Source organism: Aptenodytes forsteri, unplaced genomic scaffold (genome assembly GCF_000699145.1).
Source record: "Aptenodytes forsteri isolate BGI_AS27 unplaced genomic scaffold, ASM69914v1 Scaffold2, whole genome shotgun sequence".
Taxonomy (NCBI): Eukaryota; Metazoa; Chordata; class Aves; order Sphenisciformes; family Spheniscidae; genus Aptenodytes; species Aptenodytes forsteri.
The window spans coordinates 12953143-12963272 of record NW_008795695.1 but is presented as its reverse complement, the minus strand read 5'-3'; the positions used below and the strand labels follow the sequence as shown (position 1 = coordinate 12963272).

General features: G+C 46.8%; 1 long non-coding RNA gene across 1 annotated transcript; it reads right to left on the bottom strand.

The window, feature by feature from the left end:
• Positions 1–1633: 1633 nt before the first annotated feature.
• Positions 1634–2749, bottom strand: LOC103902020. Its single transcript, XR_657764.1, has 3 exons — positions 2359–2749; positions 2102–2231; positions 1634–1784 (listed from the first exon to the last, which is right to left on the bottom strand). It is a non-coding gene; the product is annotated as an uncharacterized LOC103902020 (long non-coding RNA).
• Positions 2750–10130: the final 7381 nt, after the last annotated feature.

Sequence of the window (10130 nt, the reverse complement as noted above, 5' to 3'; positions counted from 1 at the left end):
AGCAGCCAGCCTTGCTGCCCTCCCTGCGCGTGCAGCCCTGAAGCCAGGGCTGTGGCTGATGGGGCCAGCACTGGAGGGAAGTCCTAGCAACAAACCGCCTCCATGCAAGAAAAGACAAAAAAATCAAGCCTCCTCCATAACCCTGAACCAGAACAACAGATCTGGTGTGAGGCTCCTCTCTGGGAGATGTTTTGTGCCCTTCAGAAAGCATTCATTAACGGAGATGAAATATGCAGGCTCATGCAGAAGCCGGCTTCTCTGCGAGCTGGCAGCAGGCTTGGAGGGCCAAGACCCAGCACAGTCCCCCTGGAGCGGACAGAGCACCGCTCCCTGAGGGCTGCTCATTCTCAGGCAGCGAGGAGGAGAGGATACGAGCTCTGCTGTTCCTGTCTCAGAGCTCCTTCCTCGGGCAGGCTGCCCGCTGCGGTCAGAGGGTGATTAGTCAGGCTTAGCAGTAATAGTACTCTGTTGAAGGAATGAACTTATTTTCCATTTCATTTGTCGCTGCACCTGCAATGACAAAAATTGGTGTACTGAGCACCTCAAATAACGCACGTTTCTCCAGAACACATTGTCGCTTCTGGGAAAACGACGATAAAAATTACAGAGACCTTTCAGGACAACAAGGGCAGCACAAAGACCCCTCCATGCTGATCTCCTGGCCATGGTTAGTGCCCAGCATTGCAAGGGGGGGCACAAGTGACTGCGGAGACCCTCGTGCAGCAGGCTGCTGCCCCCCAGGGCCATGTCTGCAGCAGAGGGACTGTGGCCGTGAAGCAGGAGGTTTCTTCCCTGTTTGTCTCCGGATGCCGGTAGCATTACCCCTACCAGCAGCACTGGCTCTGGGGCTCTGAGGCGGGGAGAGGAACAGCTGCGAATGCAGCCCGCTGGTGACTTACAGACTTCCACCACACTCCCCCCTTTCCCATCCTTCTCCTCAGGGGAAGGGTCTCTCTCCCTAGCGTTGTTTCTCCAGGACCTGGTAACTCACAACATTAACTCTGTTTCAGCTGCCCCTGATCCCCCCGCGGCACTTTGAGGGAGCTGTACTGCTCGTACCCTTCTGTCCGACTTTGCCTCACGGGCTCACGGTACATCTTCTTCCCTTCAGTATCCTCCGTGCTGTTTCTTATGCCTTCAGATATTTGGGTTGCTTGATCTGACTGAGGCACTGGAGAGAAATGAGATGTTCCTCGTGATCTCCAAAGGTCTCTCTCCCGAGTTAATACCGTTACTTAAAGGACTCTTCTATCAATTTGGTCCAGCCAAAAGCTCAGGAGGCTTTTCTGTTTATTTTCCTGGCCTTCACCGTGGGACCACTGAGCATGTATTATCCTTCTCCTTTCCTCGGGATGTTTTTATTACCAAGGAATTTGCACAAATATTTTGCGGTGCATTAGTGCCAGACTAGTGGTCCTTTCTGAGGAAAGTCAATTTGATCGTATGAACTGATTTAACTGGACAGGTCAGCCAAGCAAGGTGAGCAGGCTCTTGGTGAGCATGTTTCTCATATTCTGGTTCAACTAGAAGACCTGAATACAATGACTCACAGAAAAGGAGGAAACAAACCCAACTTTTCAACAGGCTACCCATTCAGCTTGGGACTGTCCGGGGACCAGCTGAAGGCTAAGAACGCTCTTTATTTTATCTGAATTCGTCCTCTCCATCATCATAAAAGCAGGATCAGAGCAAAAAAACAGGTCCTTTTTTTCTTCCATCAGTGCTTATTTCCTTCCTGAAGTGATAATCCTCGGAGCCATCACAACTGGTTGCTATGGAAGTGACTGAAAGCACAAAGAGAGGATTATGATTTCAGGTGAGAAAACAGCAATGGGCATGGAGGAGCTCCTAAAATCCAGTTCGGCTCTGAGGAGTAACACTGCAGAGAGGCATTAGAGGACTCTCCCTGTTCTATTTGCCTTATTTACGTGTTGGCTCCAGCTCCGCAACAGCAAAGTGTCAGATTAGAGCTAAACAAGTCACACGTAAATAAACGGGGAGGGGGCTAGAAGGGCTGAGGGGAGGGCTCCGTGGGGTTGCTCCCAGCAATGCAAAAGCATCCTGGAAATCTGGGCTCCTTTCTCCTGCACTCAGATCTCACCAAAACGGGACCAATCAGAAACTCCTTCGATCCGGGGGCCGAAGCTGGATCCAGGTTTTTCTGCGGAATTCCTGCAGTGACTCAATAACAGATATCCAGTAGTGTATCCTTTTGTTGCTGAAAGAAGGATCTAAAAACCATGAGATAAACCAAAAGGAGGTGGTTTTATTGAAGGAGGACATTTTATTCCACCAAGGGATGTACCTACACAAAGAGCCCCAAAGGGTGTTTTTGTGAGGGCGGGGGGATGTCCTTACTGAGTCCAGAAGCAGAGCAGCAGCCCCGGAGCCCAGGGCCATGGCAGCCGAGGTGTTGGGGACTGAGACGACAGGCAGGAAAGGCAAGCACGGCCAGCTGGCCAAATACAGAGCTCCATTTCTTTCCTTTTAGCACGCCCCCGTCAAGCCCCGCCAGGCCACTGGTGTGAGTAAGGGCAGTTTGATGGAGGGAGGGCAGGCTCGACGAGTGTTTGTGTGTAGCCCTGCTCAGCAAACATCTTCCTCCGCCACGGCTTTTGCTCATATCACACCCATGCCTGAGGAGCAAAGTGGCACTCTGCACGAGGAGGGGTGCGGGCTGCAGGACCAAAGTGGCTGGAGCCCTGTCAGTGCTATTGCTGCATGCGGTTAAGCCCAGGTCTGGGAGTAAAGCCCCAGAGATTATGGCAGAGGTGGCTTATATGAGAACTCAGGTCATCCTTCCTCCTCCCCGTGGCATTGGCCAGGGTCTGTAACACTATACTCATGTCTAGGTGGAGAATATAACACAGTTTGGCTAGCTAGAGTCTGAAAATACATTAAAAAAAAAAAGTCTCTGCTGGCACAGCTCCGGGAAACTGTGCTAGAAATAACTGTGCTTATGCATAGCTGTCAAAAACAGGCTGTTGCCAGTGCCGCTTGAATGGGAGCGCAGCCAGGACCTCGCTGCCCAGCAAGAGGAACGGGCCATGTCGGAGGTTTGCTTTTGTCTCCAGACCGAGGATACGTAGATCAAAAGCCAGGGAGGTGTTTTTGCTCCGTGCAGACGAGTTTCCCTGCTTGGCATGGCAGAAGGATCATGTCCCCACCAGCTCCAGCCTCAGCCATTTGCGGGGCCAAGGTGAGAGAAGGCCACCAAACCCCCACTGCCTTGAACCACAGCAGAAGAGGTAACCCCAGATGAGCCCTGAGAGGGACATTTGGCAGCAGACTCCTAAGTGGATATTTCCACTTAGACAAACTGCTCTTAATTAGACCGGACAATTTTAGGAATGCTTGGAGGTTGGCTGGCAGTTTTCTTTGGCCAGAGCAGTAGGGCTATCTAGTGAAATACCCGGTCAGAAAAAGCAGCTACAGGGTCTTATGCGATAAGTTGTAAGGGAAAAAAAACCAAGCAGCCTTGTAGATATTTGAGTCATGACATGCTTAATTACACAGACCCAATAAAATAGTTAATTAACACTCGAGTTGTGAAATACATAATAAAATAAGTAAGAATGTATGACATCGATGTAATTGCAGGAAAGCGAAGGCTGCTAGACAATAGCTGTTTACACGTACAGTTTCAGGCTAAAAGGGAGACCTTTTTCATCTTCTGGGCCTTTTAAAAAAACCTGCCGCCTCCCCAGAGAGAGCAAAGATGGCTGTGATTGAATCCCAGGGTACTGGCTGTTCCTTATTTCCCAGCGCTGACACACAGGCGTGACAAAGAATTATATATTGCATTCATCATGCCTGCTCTCCAGGCATGATCCCCAAATAATTAATCCTTTTAGCTTGCAGGAGCTGCCATCTGGCCAGTTTCCAACCAACCTGGCTGGTTTTACTACGGAGTTGCTGGTTGCCCGCACTCATGCAGGCATGTATGGCAGCTGCTTGCCTCAGGTGCCTGGGATTTCTTTGTATTTTAAAAATGGTAAGCTTCAGATATGCCATGTGCTGCCCAAACATAGAGAACATACCAGCCTGTGCCTCAGAGCTTACTGTCCGGAAGGAGGAGGAGTGGGAGTCGTACATAATACACAGAGCAAGACTCAAGCGGACTTGTTTGTTTGTTTGTTTTGTGTTGAAAAACTTACGCTGAATAAAAGGCCCAGAATAAAATCCAGCTGTTTTTTTTCAGTCCTGTTGGTCCTGCAGCACAAACATGGCAATGAAACTAAAAAAGGGGAGAAAATTGTTTTGACACTGCAAGTCTGGAGAAGGGCCATGAAACCAAATTCAGTTCAAAAGAAGCAAAGTTGTCTTTGCTCCAATGTGTCTGACTTGCCTTCGGTGTGGCAGGCAACCCTGCAGAAGAGAACTGATGCTCTGGAGCAGCTGTCCCACAATGGGGACATCTGGAACTTCTTGGAAGGTGATCTCTGGGATCATCCTCAGACAGAGCCCCCATGGGAGAGGATCCTCTCAGGGCTTTGCAGTGACCTGTGATGAAGCCAGCATTGCCTATAAAGAATGAATGCCTGTACGTTTCTGAAAATAATCCGGTTTATGGAAAGTACTGGGAAGAAACCTTCATTGTTTCCCTAAGATCCACACCCTCCCTCTTTGCTATGCCACTGGTCCTAGGTCAGGCAGAGGGTGGACCTGACCTTGGATCTCAAGCTGCTCCCTGCTGTGGTCAGTGTGAAGCCACATCTGCTTGGCTTGTTAGGAGAACACCTGCCAGATCAGATGTAGCAGGTGGAAGAGCACTTACTCGGTGAATCTTTCCAGGTTTGAGCTATCAAACTGCTTGGATCCAAGGGAATTTGCGTAGCTGTGCATAGGAATAGCTTCGCAATGGTGGCATCTACTGAGCTTTAGCAATAGGATACTGAGGGAATGTAAAAGACAGAGAGCTATGGAGAAGTGTTTCTGAAAATCTCAGAATTGGATTCAAAACCATAAAAAGGCAGCTAAATGCTTTATGAACGTATTCCCAGGTGAGTGTCCTCCAGCTGGGGAAGTGACTTGAAAACATCCTGTGGCTCTTCGCGGTGCAGTTCATTTCTGAAAAGGGGCTTTTGATATGAAAATTATGGTTCTATAGAGACCATTTGGGCAACAATTGAAAATAGATGTGTATTTACACAGCTGCTTTTCTGGCTCAGCCCAAAATGAGAATCTTTCTTCCTTAGGGCACCTGGCCAGTGTTAAGAACCAAGTTGCTGCTAGTTAAATTAGGCTCCTGGTGACACCTGAAGAAGCCATTATCATCAACGCAGACTCTGAAAAGGGTGAGGGCAGGGCTGCTGTGGGGGATTTTAGTAGGCAGTTCTGCTGTGATGGAAGTTGAAGGCAAAATCTCAGCTTGCTGTCTATGGGGTACTTTCCCTCTGCATGGGGAAATGAAAAGAAATGCCCAAGGCTTTGTTCTCCATTAAATTTTTATGATTACAGTCACCTGATAGCATTAATGCCCATGGGGAGGAGTTCAGTAAGCACCTTTACAGATTTGAGTGACTGGGGCAGAGGAGTTTTATCAGAATTTGGATTAGCAATCGTTCTGCTAAGGTAAGCCCCTATCTGAAGTTTGCTTACAACTTGAATACTTGGGGTAGGTGGATAAAGTCTCCAGGTACAGTGAGCTGGATTTTTTTTTTTCATGAAACGTTTGTATTTCCATTGAAAACCCTGAAACTTTAAACATTTCAAATTTCTCAGTGGCCAGCAGTCTCTTCTCTGAATCTGCATCAAAGCTGTTCAACCTAAACTGTCTCAGAAATCAACTTCTGCTGCTCGTGGGCTTAATTTGAAAAGAAACAATGGAAAAAGACTTCCCTTACACAGACACACTATCATATGGAATTCCTGGTTGCTAAATCCCAAACTACATAGCAGCACTTTATTGATTTCAGATGAATTGTTATATAGCTGAATAACAACATTTTTCAGCTCATGAACTCTGTTGGAGTTGGGTGGATGCTAGATATCCTTGGTATGAGTTGGCTGCAACAGTCATCCGTGAAAGAGATCCTTTATTTTTAAGGTTATAAAGGAATAGGAACTAAAAACTAACTACGAGCGTGCTAAGACCAGAAGAACAACATAGTCTTCCAAACGAAGATATGAACCGGTCAGATTGGTACTGCCACGAACTCTTTTCTCATTATAACTTTCAGGTTCATGCTTAGTGAGTCCGGGTGTGCTGTCTAGGGAGCACAGGATGTTTTGGAAAGCAGCCTTAGGAGCCAGGGCTGCAGATAGCAGCTCACAGGCGGGACAGTGGAGCTGCCACCCGGTCCCTGGGGACAGCCAGGCTGTGTACCAGTCCTCCTCTCCAGCTACCCGCCTCACTCATCCTGCAGCCCGCTGCCCGAATCATCTGCTTCTCTCCCGTGGAAAACTTCAGTTTGTTACTAAAATGAGCCTCACGGGTTAATTCTCCTGTGTTTCCATGATTCCTCTCCCAAATGTGGGTGTGTTACCTTGTTTTCCTCCTGCACTCCCTCCTTTTTTCCCCAAGCAGAGTTTTGCTGGCATTTCGGTCCCCTCGCCACAATTCTTGCAGCGTATTTGTTCACCTAAAAGTGCTCTGTAAGCAGGAGAAATCCTTTGGCAAGATGACAGAAGAACGAAGGATTAGATATTTACAGAAACAAAGGTAAATGATATTTACATAAAGGGCCTCACAAAAATCTGCTTGTTCGCCAGCTCAGTGAACTTGCTGCCCAAGGCTTTTTAACTTGTTTTTTTTCTAGATTGTTGGAAGCAAATTTATTTTCTTAAAACTTTAACAAGCACCTTCAAACTTCTGAATGGCTTATCACCCCACTTCGGTGTGACAGATTTCCTCAAAACTACTGATTTTTCTGGTAGAAAGAGGCACTGTGACGTGCAAACCCAGCACGGCAGGAGGGGCAGGTGAGAATACAGCTTTAACAACAGAAGGCTTCTGAACACCCAGGAGAGTTGACTAAGGCTGTGATCACTTTTCAGAGAGGGGAGAAAAAAAATTTCAGGATGTACCACGGTATCTAATGAGATCTCCCTCTCTGCCCGAAGGTAAATGGGTCACTGCTGGAGGAGGAGTTCGGCTGCATTTTCCCACCGGTCTGACAATTGGGTAACTGCTGCGTGCCGGCCCCCTCGCCTTCCCAGGCCTGCTCTTTCTGTAAAAAAATATATATTAGGGTGTGGAGGGGAGGTTTTCAAACCCTCTCCTTCTCCTTTTTCGGGCAAACCCACAGTCTCTCACAGTAATCTCGAGCATCAGCTCACTTCTTGCCCGAGGAGTCCCATGGAAAGCCAAGCTTGCGTGTGGCATGGCGAAGGGGAGCTGGAACCTCTTAGCTGCAGATGAACTGCTTTACATTTTACATTAAGTAGTGAAGAAGTATCAACAAATTAGCATTGTTGTCGGAGGCTTTCGTGTGTTTCAGTCGAGGCTGGATTCTCCCCATAAGGACAAGCACAGGCAAAATACCCGTGCAGCAGCAGGAGCAGACAGTCGTCGCCAAATCTGTCTGAGGGTGTGTCGAGCAATGAGGCGATGGGAGCAGCAGAAAAAAAGCAATAAGGAGACGCTGAGGCTAGTGTGCACGTATGGGATTAACCGGCCGGCAGCTGAACGTATGCATCTATGGCTACAACCGTAGCGCGGGGTAGTTGCAACAGTTAGCTGAACTAATACTGAGTGATTAATGGAGAATGATCTGCGTAACAGCTTGGGAATATTTATATAACCGACAATTCCTTATAAATAACTCTCATTACCCTTGAATACTGAGGTACCTTCCTTCAAGCCTAATTGAACAGACATTTAAGATGTTTATTTTAGTGTTTTTCCCCATATGACCATGGGATATTTTCACCCTTCCATTCTCTAGGGGGTCAAAACTGAATCAGCATCTTCCATTTCTCCAAAGCAGTTTCTCTAGTTTATGTAGTGTCTGGAGGCCATGAGGAGTTTTCCCGGTAAAAATGAAAGCGCTGTTGCTACAACAAACAGCTTGTTCACTTTGCCTACTTATTCAGGTCCTCAGATACACTTTAAATATGAAAGCATGCGGTGCTGATGATGCAAGAGGTCACTAATAATGCTCATACCCATTAATTACAAATGTACAAATAACATGTAAGTAATATATCCTTGATCTGGTAGCTGAACTGCAATAAAGAAAAAACAAGAACAAAGCACTGGTGTGAAATGTTTCGGGGGCTGTTTTTATTTTCCTCCAATGTGACCCCTCCACACACACTACTTTGTTCTGAGTCAGCAAAAGTCGAGCTCAGACCAAAGATTGTGTTTCATCTTCAGGGCAATTTTTTTTTTACGCCTTTCCTATTTTACACGTGTGCAGTTTGAAACAAAATTTCAATTTTAAAATGAAAATATTTATATATCAATGCCTTTCCTGAAATTTTCTTCGTCTCAGTGATTTTTAAAATCTGTTTTGTCAAACAGATTCAAGCATGTAAGTGAATATTCAAATATGTAAATAAAACTCATCTCTCCCATCTCCACTTTTATTATTTATCATGTTCAAAAAATATTTTGCTCAGCTCTGATCACCAGTTGCTCAAGCCTTCGTAAGTAGCTGGGACCACAGCTGTGGTGGTCTACTCCCAGTGCTGCACTGGACATGCATGGAGTGCTATGTCCTTTGCTAGGAGACAAAATAGGAGGCCTGGCCTCACCTTACCTACAGCAAATAATTTCACTCCGAGGCCTGACTTTATTGTTGTGATGTGACGCTATGTGGAACTCATCTGATACAAAGGGAAGAAAAAGAAAAAAACTTTTTTTTTCAATGAAAAACTTAAAATAAATAAATAAATAAATAAATAAAATTCGATGCTGTGGGGGGTTTCAGTCAAACACAGAAAACCATCCCCTGAATGTTGACCTTTCAGGAAAGTACTGATAAGAACAAGCCCTTTTTGCATAATTGTGATAATTCGGGCTAAAAAAGTGTGGGTTTTCCATCCAATTGGAAAAAGTGCGGAGGTTTGACCAGTTATAATTATTGCTGCCTTCCCTCCCCCCGATGGAGGCAACAGCAACCAGATCAATGCTTTGCAAGCAACAAAGCCCATCGCTGCTCCGAACCTCTGGCCTTGGACAACGGCTGTAAAGTGGGAGCCCCAGAGGACAGTGCTGACTTGTTGCAGGCAGGGTAGAGGGTGCCAGGCTGAGAGAGCAATCGAGTGGTGGGCTTGCCCTCGCCGGGCGCTGGGGAGAAGTGGGTTGATTGCAGTGACTTGAATTAAGGGTTTATGTAGGGAGATGGGGAGGCCTCTGAGGCTGGGGAAACAGGGGTCGGTGCAGAAGGCCAGCGCTTAAACTTCGGAAGTGTGTGGGCATTGGGCTGCCTCTATCTTGCAGCTGAATTTCCCCCTCCGCACGAGAGCAAGAGTGCGAAGAGGAGTTAGAGAAAAACAAATGGGCGGTGGAGACGAGTGGGGGTGGAAGCCGGTATCTGTGTTAGACTTGTGGGAGCAAGGCAAGACGTGGTAAGAAATCAGTGGGTGCTTCGTAAATTCCCCGTGCATATGTTTTGGGTGGGTTAATAGCTTGACTCAGCATAGAGGAAAGACAGATTTCCTTCTCAAGCACAGCTTATGAGCTCAGACCAAGCTTTTGATTCACACTTTGAGTGGGTTAGTTTCACAAGTCTTCTACTGAATCTTTGAAATTGGATAAGAGCAAAACCACAGTAAAAAAAGGCTTCTTGCATTTCTGAGCATATAACTGCTGCAATTTCATTATGATCTAATGTTTCATTGACCGAACCTCGGCTTGGGGAAATAGCAGAGAGATGTGGTAAAATACGATCCCCAAAAGACTGGTATGTTGAAAAACAAAAAGCTAGAACTGTAAAGCAAAAAATGGGTGGTTTTATAATTAAAATGTGCCCTTTTTCCTTTAAATTTATTACCGCTTTGAACCTGAAACTACCAGACATCCTCAAGAGGCAAGACTAAACAGTAGCAAGCATGGTGCCTGCGTGCCCCAGGAACGGAAATGCGATACCAAATCCCTCATCCCTGGCTGATGTGGTCCAGGCTATAAATCATGGCCTCTTCATAGATGGGGGCCACCTGCTAGCTGCCAGTGAGATGTTGGC